Here is a 16,462-nt window from a genome sequence, read left to right as displayed (position 1 = left end):
TCTTTAGTTTGTGCACACTTGAGCTGGTGCATATTCCCTACAGTGTTTCTAAATGCTCCTTTCCAGCTGGCAGCTGATCCACTCACACTGTCCTATGGACAGCAAGGGTCCTTTCTGCTGTGTTCTCTCTATGAACTATCAGTTGGCTGCTCTCAGGGACAACTCTGGGTGTTCCACTCCAGTACATTTGGCCCTGCATTTGTGGCAGGCTGGTCCTAAAGCACTTTGAGATCTTTTGGCACAATGAAAGCCTTTTTCATATAAATATTATTATGAATTGTTATTATCAGAAATAAGGAACATCTTGATAGCATGAGGAAAAGAGGAAGAAGCTCTGGTTGGGAGCCAAGCAAAGCAGCTGTGTGGAGCAGACACAGAGCGCCGAGCTTTCAGACCTGCTGCAGAACTGTTCCTGACTGTTTGGGTTTTAGCAGAATTTCCTGGGAGATGACACCACAGAGGTTCTTGGTGCTGGAACGCAATTCCATGAGCTTTAGGGCAAAGCAAGTGTTTCCCTTAGGATGACTGCGTTTGCAAATCTCCTGAGGACTTCATTCTATACCTCCGAGGCTTCCAGATGAGAACGTGTGTTCCTGTGGCAGAATATTTCCGCCCTCCTTGGATCTAGGAGTAGGAGCCCTTTAGTGTCTCTTCCTTCTGGTTCCCAAACGTCCAGAGAGTTGGGTCGAAATGGAGGAAGGTTCACCTGGGATTGAGAATCATCCAAAGTCACAACAAAGTCACCATTCCTATTATGAATATGCCAATCACAAAATCTAGTCAAATCTTACAAAATGACACCTCTTTTTTTTATTACACTGTTGCATAGATTTTAAAGCATCCACCTCTTGAAGAAGAAATGGAGTTATATTGAGAGCAATAGCATGAAACAAAGCTATATACTCAGTGTGGTATGCTTGGTGGTTCAACCGTCTCTCTACTGAGGAAGTTGTGAATGGAACCAAGAGCTGCCTGGCTGAACTGATGGACATGGTGTACTTGGCAGAGGGTTTCATGTAGCACTGATGTAACTTCTGCATTCCATGGGGAGAGGACAGAGAGCAGGGAGCTGCAGGAGAGAATCACAGAGTGCTTCTAAGAAGACTGCACTAGGGAACATGGCTGCTCTAAGAAACATGGCTGCTCACCTATAGCAGCAAACCATGGGAGTGAAGTGAAGTCGGGGCACAGTGGGCTTGCACCCGGGGAGTGTCTGAGGGGTCCAACAGCTCAGAGATCAGAGTCCTGGGAGAGCTGGGAAGACTGGGCTTTTGATCATGGCAGCACCATCTAAGGCAAAGTTCAGGGGTGGAAATCCAGAAGAGGAAATTTCTTATTGTCTGACCCTTTCTCTGCCTCCCAGGGCTTAGTTGACATTTAGTTACATTGAACGTCTGGTGAGATTTTCATTTCCAAGCAAAGTTGGTGTTTATTGTTTTTGAGTCCAAAAGAGAGGAGGAAATTTTATTTTCTTAGAAGGGTAATATCAGTCCCCCTGGCCTACAACAGATCTTCTTTTAAATGTTGGGTGAAGATTCTGATAAAGAAGAGAAACTCCTCTACCGCCACTCCCCCCAAAACAACAGCCAAGGGGCATCGTTCTGTAACGCACAAAAGTTCAAGTGATTTCTATGGGGCAGAGCCCCTAAACTATAAGGCTGTTTTTCCTCCCTGATTGGGGAGGGCTGGAGCTCAGAACAATAGAGTGGATTTTGTCTGGAGTGATGGTGATGGGGTGGGTAGAGAGATGAAGTGGGAGAACTCGGAGAGGAAATGTTCAGAGGAAGCACAGAAATGTCTAATGGAGAATTTTATTACATTTTGTTTCTAGTTCCCATCTCTTGGCGAAATTTTCAGTAGAATCTAAATGACTTTCCAATGTACTGTGTGATTGGATTTGTTTGGAAGATTGGGCAATGGGCTTTTGGTCTCATGGAGGTAATAATGGTGATGGTAGTGGTGCTGGTGGTGGTGATGGTGGTGGGGGTGGTGTGTGTATGTGGTGTGTGCAAGCATGGGAGTGTGGAGGAGGGGAGGAATGGGGAAACCAAAGCCACCCAAGAGAGACCTGCCACACAGCTTACACCCTTTTCACCATCTGTCACTCTATGACTACTACCGTGCTAAGTTCTTCATGTGTGTTATCTCATTTAATTCTCACAACAATCCAACAAGGCACTAGTATGTTTTCTGTTAAGTCTGTGTCAATAGCTTCCTTTCTCAGCTAAGAGGCTGTGAGCATCTTGCAGGCAAGATTGTGTTTTATTTATCTTTGTATCCCTATCGTCCATTTTGGGGTCTGGCACATAGAATATGCTCTGCATATTTGTTCAGTTGAACTGAATAGAGAAGGAGATATGATTGAAGATATAGATTGAAGCTAGATTGGTTCACAGATCAAGTTTGGATTCTGTCTTAATTGTTGGGGTGATTAGGGATGTGCCAGGGTGAACCAACAGTGTGGAAGATTTTTGATCAAATAAGTTCGTTCTATTTGTCTTGGCTTATAAGCCTCCAGCAGGTGAGACTTACACCTTAAAGCTCGAGGTGACTCAGGACTATACAGTGCATGAATACATTGTTTTTCTTGATACATTATTTTTGATGATGGATTGTAATGTGAAGTCAAGTTTGAGGCCAACGGGTATCTAGAAGCTAAAGTTTCTCTCTGAGCTGTCCTTTGGTTTGTAAAAGAAATGGATGCAACAAAGCCTATTAAAACTCTGAGGAAAGTTATTATTTTTAACATTAAACTTTCTACAAAAAAATGATTGGTTGCCCATTGATAACAAAGATTATTATTGTGAGCATAACAAGAAGGGAATGGCTTAATATATTTCTTTACATCTCCTCTCCACTGCTATGTTTTCTTCAAGAAAACACCATTTGTTTGTCTTGCCCAATTTGGCAGGAAGAGATGAATCACAGAAGTGCAGAAGTTACAACTGGAGCTGAACCACGATAATCAGCTGTCCCAACGTCTCCCAACTTCAGAGTCTGCCTAGGTGATAATAGGAGTTCATATGCTTATTTCAATTTTTCTAAGAACTGAACAGAAGCCATGCATTTTCTTCTGATAAGATCACACAGGCTAACTGCAATAAGCTTATTTACTTTCGGCAAATATTTTAGCAACTTGTGCTAACCTTATTCATCTCTTGGTGATTATAAACTCTGATTAACTCTGGTCTGTGTCTTGGAACAAAGACATGTGAAGACAATTGAATTGTTATTTTAGAAGCAGTTCTTTGGGTGGTAAAAATATTGTCAAACAAATATTCCTCAAGAAACACACAAATAAAAGTGACCTTTGGAAAGAACTGTTGGAAAGCAATTTCATTCACTCCCCTCACTTTTACTGATGGGGAAATCGAGGTCTGAGTGTTAAGTTGGCCCTGAGGCCAGTAGTTCTTCTTCCCCGTCGTCCTCTAGGATGCTGTGCATCCTTTGCTGAGCTGATTGGAAATGCCTCTCCCCACATGTTTTTGTTCAATCTGAGGAACATATATTCAACAAATTCTGTCCCTGGGTTCTGCCCCTTTCCGTTTTCTAGTGAATCTAAGGAAATGCAAACCCTTTATTGTTGGCACAGTAGGATGGAGACTAAAGGACACCTGGTTGCATGGAACTGTGACAATGTAGTTGAGGTGACAACAAAAGGAAGCCCCTAAGTGTTTGCCAGAAATCTGGTGGGATATTCTTTAATGCATCGTCCCAGGCTTTGTTTGAACACGTTGGGGTGCTTGTTCGCATCTCACTTTCTCACATGTCATGGTCATCGTCTTACTACTTGGCTGTCTGTGAGCCCCGCTGCTTCCTTCTGAGAACTCAGAACCTGAAACCGCATTCCCTATCAGCTAAGACATCAGCCTGGGCAGAGCAGCCTCAAACCACTTTTAAACATTCTTTTAACCAGTACTTTCTCCAGTGTAATGAAAGAAAATATTATGCTTCTTAAAGGAAACAAATTGCTGTTATTTGAATCAAAGGAAAGTACACAGCCAGCCGGCATTTCTGCAAGACAGAACACATGTAAATTGTGGCTAATTCTAGAAAATGAAATGCAGTAAGCACATTACTGGTGTCTGAAGGGAAAGAAAGACGTGTAAAATACTGACCTTTTGGACAATGAAATAGAAATTGTGAAAAACCTTGATAGTTTTTTTTTGCAAGTTATGTGCTTCTATTTTCATTGAAAGAAACTCAAGACCTGAGGACTGAAAGATTTAGGAAAAGCTGAAGGAAGTGAAATATGATGGAAATGTGACATCCTTTTATTTAATTTAAATGTAGTTAATTAATTTTAAAATAAATGTAGCATCCTTTTTCAACAGAGAGAAGATGCATAACAATGTCACTTCCAGAACCTAGTATGTGAAATAAAGAGAGACCTCCTGCCTAGTTCGCTCACCTTAGTGACACCCCAGGCTCCGTGGCATGGTTGCATTTCAGTCAAGTCTCATGACATTGATGGGAGATTTGGCCAGAGCAGGGTCTTACGTCTTCTTTTCTTACTCGACTTTTCCACTTGGGATAGGAAGTTTGTTTTTCAAAATAACTGTCAAGTGCAGTTTAGGAAAGATGAGGTCAGCCAGCTTCTTCTGCTCATGGAAATTAGGTGGGGGGAGTCTTCCCAGAGGTGCTGTCCAGGGACCTACCTCACTCAACAGCCATGGGAGGCGTCAGTATCATTCCTTCCTCAGCATCCATGTGCGTTTCTGCACATGCTCCTTAAAAAGTTGAAAACCAGTCTTTTGAGTTCATCTGGTCTACGTGGAATTTCGTTGTCTAAAAACAGGGCTAGTAATATCTACCTCTAAGCATTCGGGAAGGATTTTGAGGAGACGTGCACCAATTATATCAAACAACATATTCTGCAAGTGCCTTTCTGTCTTTACCTTCTTAACCCTTTTCTGCCTCCACAAATTTTTTTTACAAGGTCTTATTTAGAAATCTCAGTATGAGGAAAAGAAAAGTTAATATAAGAAGGTTAGAAATAGAAGCTTTCTGGAAACTTCCATGATATTATTTTTAGTAAACCCAATATGAAACATTACTGTAAACTTTTTTCCTCAGTATGTTAATTCTCATTTTATCTCCCTGTCAGGAAAAGAATTTCTTCACAATAGACTTTCCCTATCACTCTGGGAATTATTTTTACGTCTCTTTCTTTTTCTTCTTGAAAACCATTGGGAAAGAACTAAAAGCATAGGCAATAATTCTTTGCTTACCCAAAGGTTAACTTTTCAATATGAGAATGCCTTGAAATATACATATACATATACATACATACACATGTATCTATCTATCTATCTATCTATCTATCTATCTATCTATCTATCTATCTATCTATCTATCAATCATCTATCTATCTATCATCTATCTATCTATCTATCTATCTATCTGTCATCTATCTATCTATCTATCTATCTATCTATCTATCTATCTATCTATCTATCTATCTATCTATCTATCTATCATCTATCTATCCATCCATTTGTCTGTCATCTATCTATCATCTAATCTATCACCTATCTATCTGTCATCTATCTATCTTTGTAACCTGGAATGGATAAGGAATGTTAAATTTACCAGGTGGAATTCCAGTGGGTCTCGTGTGAAATCATGTGTTTGGAATTAGCTAGTTCTGGGGAAAGCTGTTGACACTAATACTACCACCATTCGCAGTATAACACCACGTTTTCAGCAACCAAGGAGGAGTCAGTGTTTTATGGGACGAGGCTTCCTGTTTTAATATCTCATCTGCCTTACAGCAACATATTAGGCTATAAAATAACTTCTAATCCCACTCCTTTTCCTCTTCCCTACCCTGTCCCACCCTTACCTACTGTGTTTGGAGTTCAGGATCCCCAAAGGGCAAATCACACAGCTATTCCTACTCTAAAAATAGATTTGAATGATAGTGAAAAAATTTGAAACAGACATGACTGGGTCTTAAAGAATTCCATTAGTGTTATTGATGTACCACATTATACACTTTTAATGGGATCATTAGCCAAAGATGAGAATAATAAAATTTTAAAGCTGGAACAAAGCTTTGGTAAACTAATCCAAACAATTTATTTTATAGATGCGAGAAATGAGACTAGGAGAGGTGAAGTGACTTTCTGAAAGTCACACCTGGCTCGGCTGGGGTTAGTACCCACTCCTGGGCTCTATACACGCTGGTATCCTCATGGATGTTTGAAGACCTTCATTAAAGCTTTTCTACATTTCATGAAGACATCACAGTATTCTGATTATCTAGGGAGCAAGAGATGTTTATGAATTTATGAATTCATGTGAAATATATTGTAGAAAAAACAAAGGACTCTCTTGTTATATACTCTTGTCATCAGTGAGCTTCTTTGGGGGGGGGGGGTATTTAAAAATTATAGCGTGATGAATATCAGCCCTGAAGTTTAATACTGAAAAGCTCAGTAAGTCCCCAGAGACTAAAATCGTAAAACGTTGCCACACTATCCCTTAATTCAACACAATGTTTTAAAATCTGACTTGTAGTTGCATTGGAAATTTGATACCAGAGAAGGGGAGACGGAAGTATGGACTCCCTGTAGGTAGCCTAAGAGAAGCAAGAGTGACTGCTGAGTGTCACACTCGCAATGGGGACATGTACATGGTGCTCAAAGTTTATGTATTGTCAGTGGCAGAGAATGTGGCCTTAAATAAAAATACTCAAAATTATAAAAGTTAGGGGACATTGTGTTTATTTACATTGATTTGGTATTTACAGATGCAGTGGGAATGTTTTTATGGTTTTTGTCTCTGGTAAGTTTTTGGAATCATAGGTGAACTCAGGTCTGTCTGACTCTGGCACTGGAATTCTTACCTGTAAGAGAAAGTTGAGAAAATTATAGAACAAGTGAAAGGCAAAGTTAAAAATCGCCTACAGAACCATCATCTAGAGATAATTGTTATCAGCAATTTGAAGGTTTCCTAGTTTTGTTAGTTTTTCTCTTGCCTTAAAACATTTTTTTTTTTGCTGTCTCTATCTCTATCTCTATCTCCATCCTTACCTTTATTCCTATGTAATTTAAAAAAATCATAGATAGGAATGAAGCTGGGGGATAGAGATAGATGGTGTATGTGTGTGTGTGTGTGTGTGTGTGTGTGTGTGTGTGTGTGTGGTCAGGGGTGTAGGAAGCAGGGGACCTGGGAAACAATGGGTATCTTTGACAAACTGGACACTTTTTGGAAAGTGGTGCCTTTCAACGGTTGTGCAGACTGTGGAGGAAAGGTATTTGACTTCATACATGGCACACTAAGAATACAGATTGCAACAAAATGTGTTAAACACACACACACGTACAAACACACACAGAGCTGAAACAAATGTTTTGTGAAGCAATACTTACCTTTATCATGTGTGGCATACTCTGATATTTGCTCTTCTTATCTTTTCTATCCCATTTAATTTTTTACAATGCTGATCCTGACTCTCTAAACCGATTTCACAACCTATGAAAAATGGATTGAGAAACCCTGAATTAGGGGAAGTAGAGAAACCTAAGTGCTCAGGTAGAAAGAGGGTGGTGGACATGCACTCCCTCATTTTATGTATATTTTCTGAACATGAGGGGACAAGCCCTGACTTCCAAACCATCCCCCTCTGCCCCCACCAGCAGCTGGGCTACATTTCCGACCTTAATGGAAATCCTATGATGTGTTCAATTTTGCGTTTTACTCCTTTCCACATTGATTGTGACTTTGGTTTCAGCTATGAGAAGTAAACACAGAAACATTTGGGAGAAGAGGAAGAATAATACTGGGAAGATATTAGCATACGTTTAACATTCTGGCATTGTGTTTTTCTGTGGTCTGGAGTGTCAGAAGTACACAGCCCAGAAGGGGGCTGGGCTGTCACACCTCCAGGGTGAGTTCTATAAGCAGAGTATCTGTTCCAGTGACCTGTGCATATTCACCCTTGGTGGCACTTCAGCTGAAATGTATTTACACATACGTAGCATAGAGCATTAAGGGAAAAGGGCCGGGTTGAAAATTGCATATATAGTATAATCTAAACTATATAAATATTTATATGAATCAGTTTTCTATCTGTTTATTCAAATGCCTAAAAAGATATACCCAAATGTTTTAAAACACTGGTTTCTTGGCTTGATTTGGAGATGGGAAATGGTTATTTTCTTCCTGATACTATTGTGCATTTTCCAGCTTTTAAAAATTCTGCACGTATTACTTTTTATAATCAGAAATAAAAAAGTGTTTCTTTTCCCCCAATGACTTTTTAGATGTTAATGCTTGATTGCCCTTATGTTTTATAAGAGGACATCGTCACAGTTAATCTTAAAAGCATCTTTAATTTCTCTGAAAGCCCACCTCAGAAACAGGTTGAGTGGCTACTGCTGTCCAGCTTTCTGCATTCACACAATCTCAAGCCCTAAGGACCTCGGTGTATGGTGCAGCCTCTGTCCCGGAGCCCCCTGAGTTAGCTTGTGAAACAGTGGGATTGTGACCATTGCTCAGTGTGTTTGGATAGCATTCTCACAATTTCTCTCTTATCTCATGAGCAAGCAATAGAAAGATTCTCTTTTGTAACTCTACACAATTACATGTATGTACATGTACTCAACAATGTTTGCATGACATGGCGACCATCCCCCAAGCACCTATTAGCGACCCTAACCCCTTGCTGTCTGTTGCCTTTCTTGCTCCCTTTAAAAACCTTGGAAGTTAATGCATTTCACTGTAATTAAACAACTCGGATATTTCCTGCCATTACAAAAAATGGCATCAATAAATTTGAAAACAAAACAGGATAATGGTAGAGGAACATCATTGTAAAACTTAAATTTCTGGAAGCTCCTAGAAATATCCTCTGTTGAAATGTTGAGTTGGAGCCTGGGTGCTGTTTGGTGTGTGTAGAGAGGGAGAGGGAGGGAAGGAGGGAGGATTGTGCTGTGCAGGAAAGGACGTGGTGATACTAACCCCAGCAGTAAGGGCGTATGTAGTCTGAGTAAGCGGAAATCAATTTCACTAAATTCACAGTTTTATAACTTCAAGGTTATCTTGTATCTCAGGCCAGGTTCTCTGACAGACAGACTTTGAAGTGAAGATTTATGTTCGGGAGGTTTATTGGGGCGTTTTCTACAGAGCCACACCTGGCAGGGGCAGAAGCAGGACTGGGCCAAGGAAGAAGCTGAGCAGCAATGCAGTTGTAACTGAGCCTTGGCTGGTTTGGAGGGCACTCTGGAGCTGGGGTGGCTCTTCAGAGATGCTGCCCACTGAGACAGGCCTTTGTATCCCTGCATCAACTAGTTAGCACATGGGGACTGTCCCCAAGGAGGGGACATAACCTTGGGCAAGTCAGCTTCCTGTGGCTCAGGCCGGGACTCAGTTGTGAGCTGTCAACAGTCAACAGTCAGAGAGGAAGGAGCAACTCACTCTGTAAGTTGTATAAATGTCTAACCACTGTATAGCGTGGTTCCCCCAAGATAAGACCTAGCCGGACCATCAGCTCTAATGCGTCTTTTGGAGCAAAAATTAATATAAGACCCAGTATTATATTATATTATATTATATTATATTATATTATATTATATTATATTATATTATATTATATTATATTATAGACCCGGTCTTGTATTACATTGTATTATATAAGACCCGGTCTTAAATTATAGTAAAATAAGACTGGTAAAATATAGTAAAATATTAATTTTTGGTCCAAAAGATGCATTAGAGCTGATGGGCCAGCTAGGTCTTATTTTTGGGGAAACAAGGTGGTACACATGAAATGAATATAATATTGTATGTCAACTGTAATTGAAGAAATAAAAACATGGTCTAAGAAATTAAACTCTTTTGAGATATAATTTACACAGAATTAAATGAATGTATTTTCAGTGTACGGTTTGATGACTTTTGACTCATTACCACCACAATCAAGAAGTAGAATATTTCCATTATGCCAGAAAGCTCCCTCATATCCATTTGATTTCAATTACTGCCCCCCCACGCATACTAAGAAACTACTGATCTTCTTTTTGTCATGATGTGTCTATAGATAAGCTTTGCCTTTTCTAGAATTTAATGTAGATAGAATTATGTAGTATATAGTCTCTTGTGTCTAGCTACCTTTGCTCGGCAGGCTGTTCTCAAAGTTCACCCATGTTATCGCTTGAACTAGTAGTTTGTTCTATTTTGCTGTTGAAATACATTCTGCAGTAAGGATGTACCACAACGTGCTTAACCATTTACTTGTTGATTGATATTTGGATCCCAGTTTGGCCTATGATGAATAAAGCTGCTGGGAACACCTGTGTACAAGTCTTTGCATGGACAGATGTACTCATTTGTCTTGGGTACATATCTAGAAATGGAATTGCTGGGTCATGTAATAAGCATATGTTCAACTTTATAAGAAACTGACAAACTGTTTTCTGAAACGGTTGTGCCGTTTTACACCCCAAGCAGCAATGTTGGCGAGTCCCAGTTATCCCCTTCTGTTCCCCCCTAGATTCTCAAGGTAGAAGCTTAGATATTTGATTCTAGATATCGTTTCTTTTCTAAATATAAGCACTTAAAGCTATAAATTCCTCTCTAAACACTGCTTTAGCTATGTGCAGCAATATTGATAGGCTGATGTTTATTATTACTTAATTAAATTATTTTAACATTTCCCTGGTGATTTCTTCTTTGGTCCATGGGTTATTTAACAATGTGCCATTCAATTTCCAAATATTTGTGGATTTTCCAAGCATTTCTATGTTGTTGATTTCTGAATTGATTCTGTTATCGTCTGCATGATTTTAATGCTTTAATTTTCCTTTTATTTTATTTCTTTTCCTTTTATTATTTATTTTTCAGTTACAGTTGACATTCAATTATTTTATATTAGTTTCAGGTGTACAGATAGTGGTTAGACATATAATTTATGAAGTGATCTCCCCAATTAGTCTAGTACCCATCTAACACCATACATAGTTATTACCATATTATTGACTATATTCCCTATGCTGTACTTTGCATCCCTGTGACTGTTTTATAAGTACCAATTGTAATTCTTACTCCCTTCACCTTTTTCACCCAGCATCCCAACCTCCTCCCCTCTGGCAGCCATCAGTTTTTTCTCCATATCTATGAATCTGTTTCTGTTTTGTTTGTTCATTTATTCTGTTCTTTGGATTCCAGATACAAGTAAGACCACAGGGTATTTTTCACTCTCAGTCTGACTTATTTCCCTTAGCATAGTAACCCTAGATCCATTGATGTTGTCACAAATGGTAAGATTTCATGCTTTTTATGGCTGAGTAATATTCCATTGTACACACTGCTCTTGGTTCAGAGGGGTCACTGAATCTGGGGTGAATCTGGGGATTCCAGATTTCCAAAACCATTGATCTGTGTTCCCAGCAAGACTCAGGATCTCACTCCTTCCCCTAAGAGTCCTGCACTCAACCCAGTACTTTTTGGAGTGGAGAATTCAATCTTCTCTGGAGCTGCACTCCCCATATAACGAATTCCAGACAATCCTCAGCTTTCCCCACCATTTAAATGCAGGAACGTGAGCCTATTTATATGCTAGGTAGGAGGCAGCCTGGCTTTCACACCTTGCTGTAGTCACCAGCATAATTTCTTTGTCTTTCTCCAATGCATCCACAGCACTCAGCATAGCCATCTGACACCATAATCTTCATAATTACTGCTTCGCCGAAACCTCACTAATGACCGAGACACTGCAGCCATCCATGCATTCCGTCCCATTTGTATCCCATTTCAGTTCATTACCACTGTGAAGGTTTTAACCGTCACCCAGCTACAGCGTTCCAGAAATGACCAGTATTCTATCTACTGCCATCCAGCGGGTGGTCCAGCTCCAAAATCCCCACTTGAGAGCTTGAAAGGAGGTGAGGGACGCAGGTGGGGACAAGGAGAGAAGGCTAACTGTGAGGTGGCTGCAACCAAGACTTTGGCTGACCCAGTAGGAGGCCTCCCGCTGGGGTGGCCCTGGCCACTGTCCCCCACTGAGGTGTCTGCACTTCACATTAACTGGACATTGGAAGTGGGCTGTCCCCAGGGAGAGAGCATAACCTTGGGCACATCATGTCTTTGGTTGAAGGCAATATATATAGAGAGAGAGGGTTTGTTGTGAAATCAGCTCAGATGGAGAAGCAAAGAGACAGGAAGAGAGCATAAGGCATGGCTTCTCACCAGCCCTGGTGAGGATACATTTGCTCATTCTTTAGCCAGGACTACGAGGGCACCAAGGACCCTTAGAAACCAGTCTGCAAAGAACACTAGCAGTACAGAGTTGCCACTGTCAGGACTAAATGTGGTGAAAGCAGATCCAAGCACCACCCTCCATTCTGGTCTCACTCCCCAGGCTCTTCCACAGCGTGGAATAGATGTTGTGTTTGCCCATCCAAAAGGATGGGCAGAATGTCGTTTACATGGACAGTGTCTCAGAGAGCATGAGAAGGGCTGCAACGAAGCAGATACCTTCACGTTCATTGCAAACTGTGCTAGACCAAACACTACCTTGATCAGCATACATCTGAAGCATAGTCCACATCCCATCTCCCTTTCCAAAGGCCTTACAAGAAAACTTAGCAAGCATGGAAGCATGACCCACGTATGCTGAGATGAAGACAGAGGTGGGCATGAGGGAAGTGTGAAAGCAGGAGTAAAGCAACAAAAAGGGAGTAGGTCTTTATGTTAGACAGCTGGACTTCATTTTAGTGCCAACTCTGATAAATCAGTCATTAAGAAATAATGAGAATGATGTGAAATTTAGTGGGAAAGACCAACACTTAGTGATGTTTTTCTGGATCATTTATGTACCACTACCTAACATGCCACCTCACAATTTAGGGATTAAAAAAAAACAACCATAGTATTCGCTCATGATTTCGTGGGTCAGCAATTTGGGCTGGTCTCAGCCGAGTGGTTCTTCTGCTGGTCTCCTCTGGGTCCCCAGGAGGCTGCTATCCTGTAGCATGTGACTCAGCTGGTTGTTCTAAGATGAGCTCACTCACGTGCTGTCAACTTAGCCCCCTCCACACAGCCCTCATCTCAAGGAGGCTAGTCCAGCTTCTCCCTATGATGATTTCAGGTTCCAGGAAGGCGACAGGAGAAGATGCAAGGTCTCTTGTGGCCCAAGCTTGGAACTTCCACAGTGTCACAGGTGTTACATTGTGTGGATCAAAGCCAGTCACAAGTCTATTGGAGAAGGTCATGGAGAGGACATGCCTGCCAGTTTATCCCAGAGCTGGGCCTGAGCAATGAGAGCCTCCTCACCCCCTCCCTTGTCTTTGGAATGTACACGCTGCCCACCGTTTCCCACAGTGGGAGCCATTTTCAAGGACACAACCCTGAGAGACCAATGTGCTACTCAGACCATCTGGACTGAATACATGACTGAACCCCATTACGGTCTCTATATAAACTTTTATGATTCTGGCGGGCAGATGCAGAAATCTACAAGCTTTGTATAGAAGTTAGCTTTCTTATTACACCTGCCACCTACCCATCTGGAGTGGTCTGTCTCTTTCTTCCATCTCTTCTTGACCTCTCTACATGGGGGCTGGTTTACAAACCACAATGTCCAGCACAGATTGAAAGGGTGCAGATAAATTCTATCTCATCATGAGAGAAATAGGCAAGGGCGCGACTTCTGGGGGAGGAGGATGTGTGTGGCCATCTTTGAAATTAACCTACCACGTCTCCATGGTGGGTGAGGATATGAGGAAGTTTTGCATAGAATGATAACACACATCCTGGGCACTAACCAGTCCTGTGCCATGTGCCTTTTAACCGAGTTGGCAGATGAACTGTGAAGATTTCATTTTAAGGGAGGAAAGGGTTTATCTTAACACCCTAATAAACACCTATCACTATGTAGGGACAAGAGCCAGGGACTCCATCACTACAGAAAGGTTTAAATGGGTTAGTGACTTTTCAGACTTTTGTATATTGCTCCTCTGAAGCTGTTTTTGGTGCTTTTTGAAATAAGGGTTAATGACACCATCAGAAGGACTTTCCAATGCTTGCTCTGCTAAATATACAATCATAATAAAACTTTCTGGTCATTTGATTTGATTAGAAAGGTAAATGAGCTTAAATACGGCTTGTCATTTTTGTTTGAGAAAATAAATCAAATAATTGGAATCCATGACTATTCCAAATGGAAATAACCACAAGAAACGTGGACCACTTTGTAAGAATTTGATCATTTCAATAATTACAAAGGGGAGAAAAGTAAAGGGATAAAAACGAATGCTTCCTGTACACCTACTGTGTGCCAGGCATGTTGCACACATTCATTCATTCATGACTCCCAGTGATTCTAAGTATTAGGTAGTACTATCACCCTTTATACAGATGAAAAATCGGAGGTTCCGTAAAGCAAATGACTTGCCAAAAGTCATCACCTGGATAGTTCAAAGGCCGGAATTCAATCTGAGTCTCCCCGTTGTCCTAGCTCCTTTTCAATTCTTATTGAGATCGATACGTATTTTATGTATGTATTCAAAGTATGCATTTTAGCTTACCTTTAAAAATCCGTAATTAAACCATAAGCATTTTTCAGCTGCAACACAGCTTCATGATTTTCCTCCTTAATAGCTGCAGAATATTTTAATATTTCTTTGATATGTTGGACATGATTTCATTCACCGTTCTCCTGATTTAGACATTTAAGTTGCTTATCTTAGGACTCAGAATCGTGAAGTAGATTTAATCTGGCTTACAAAAATTTCTAGGGATGGTTGTAGTTCTTTCCCTGGACGAAACTTTATTTTTATAATTCATCAGGGCCTTGTGAATGTTTTTTATTTTTATTTTTTGTCATTTTCCTTGAAATGGTATTTATTAAGGTTAGACCCGCTTAGATAATTATGGAGGATTAAGTAGTTGAAGTTAGGCATATATTTATGTTCCTAACATTTCCACTCATAGCACTCAGACACCTGCTTATTTCAAGAATGATTCCTTGCTCAGAGCAAACCTGTTTCCATTGTGAAGCTGCAACTTCAGACTCACCAGGAGGGTTAGGAGGTCACCAGGTCCCTGAACAGGACTGGGAGAGATCACAATGCAGTCCCGCATCTCGCCAGTAGATGTCTCTATTTCATTCACCCTCTGTTGCAGGTTCCTCCTGAATGGGAAGGCTTGGGAGTAAAATTGATGGGTGGGAGGTTGTCCCATCCCTTTTGTCACCTTCCACCAGCCTCCACTTCCACTCTCACGTCCGCCTCTCCCCCCAACCCCCGCCCCGTTTCCTGATTCGTGGCATAAAGGAAATTGAAACAGGAGTGTTGTTTGAGTTTAAACACATTTTCTACTTTACCAAATCTGTTTTCAGTGGGACTGGTAACTGAAAGGAATCTCTACAGAGCCTAAGACTTTTCTCTTTAAATAGCACCATACTCTGAACTAAAAGCTGTATTACTGAGTCACAATTAATTGCACTCTGAGGTGAGAAGACAGGATTTAACGCTCTAATGCGATGTGAATTTACGCTGTTATCTCATCCCACTGCTATTTAAAGCAAAATCACTTTTCCATGGAGGCATATGCAACTAAGGAAGCTTTCAAAGCTTAAGTCTGAAGACAACTGAATATTCCTGTTTTAGCTTCCTGAGAGGTTATTATGCACATTTGGGTTTTCTAGATTTTCGTCATGAAATGCATTTCTTTCTGCTTTGGGATTTGATAAAAGAGAACGAGGAGGCTGAGAAAGTCTATTATTTTCATCAGGAATTTTCTAGGTGTGGGAGGTATGCAGCATGAGTTATTGGAAAAGTAGAAAATATCATCTCAAAACAGAGACCACATGACCAAACATGTGAGAAGTATTTCCACGTGGGGCTGACACATCAACACCTCATGACAAGGGATTTACGGACAGGTCTAGAGCAAGTGGCAGGGACTGGGGAAGGACCTGAGAAAGTAAGTCCTCAAAGGCTTTAGGCAGGAGGGGGTTCAGGGGTGTGTGGGAGGTGGAGGGGAGGAGTCCTGTGGTCATCTGGGGAGACAGAGACCAGCCTCTAAGAAGCATTTCTGTGGCCTTGCCAGGTGCTCCTAGGGCACTGAGGGTCCTGGGCCTGTCTGGGCGGGTGGTACCAACCAACAACTGTGTGGTCTGGAAGGAGCTGCCTGGGGCCCTGGGGAAGAGCACGGCATCATGGGGGCCCAGAGACCTGGATCTGAATCACCCCTGGGTGACTCTTCTCTGGGTGTTTCCCCGGATCTTCTGCTCCCCACATCTTGGGAGATACAGGTTTCTATCCCTCAGACACTGCTGGGGGGATCTGATGAGTTGAGTGCCGGATTCTGGATTGCTCTGATATCACTCCCTACACTCGATGATGGATAGATCCTTCTGCACAGGGGGTGTTAATTTTGCCAGTGCACAGGCTGTGCACATGTCCCAGTGTGGTGTGCTGTCAGGACCCTTCTCCTGCCAGCCCTGAGGCTCAGG

This window comes from Rhinolophus sinicus, linkage group LG01, assembly GCF_036562045.2.
Source record: "Rhinolophus sinicus isolate RSC01 linkage group LG01, ASM3656204v1, whole genome shotgun sequence".
Lineage (NCBI taxonomy): Eukaryota > Metazoa > Chordata > Mammalia > Chiroptera > Rhinolophidae > Rhinolophus > Rhinolophus sinicus.
This window is presented reverse-complemented; position numbering follows the sequence as displayed.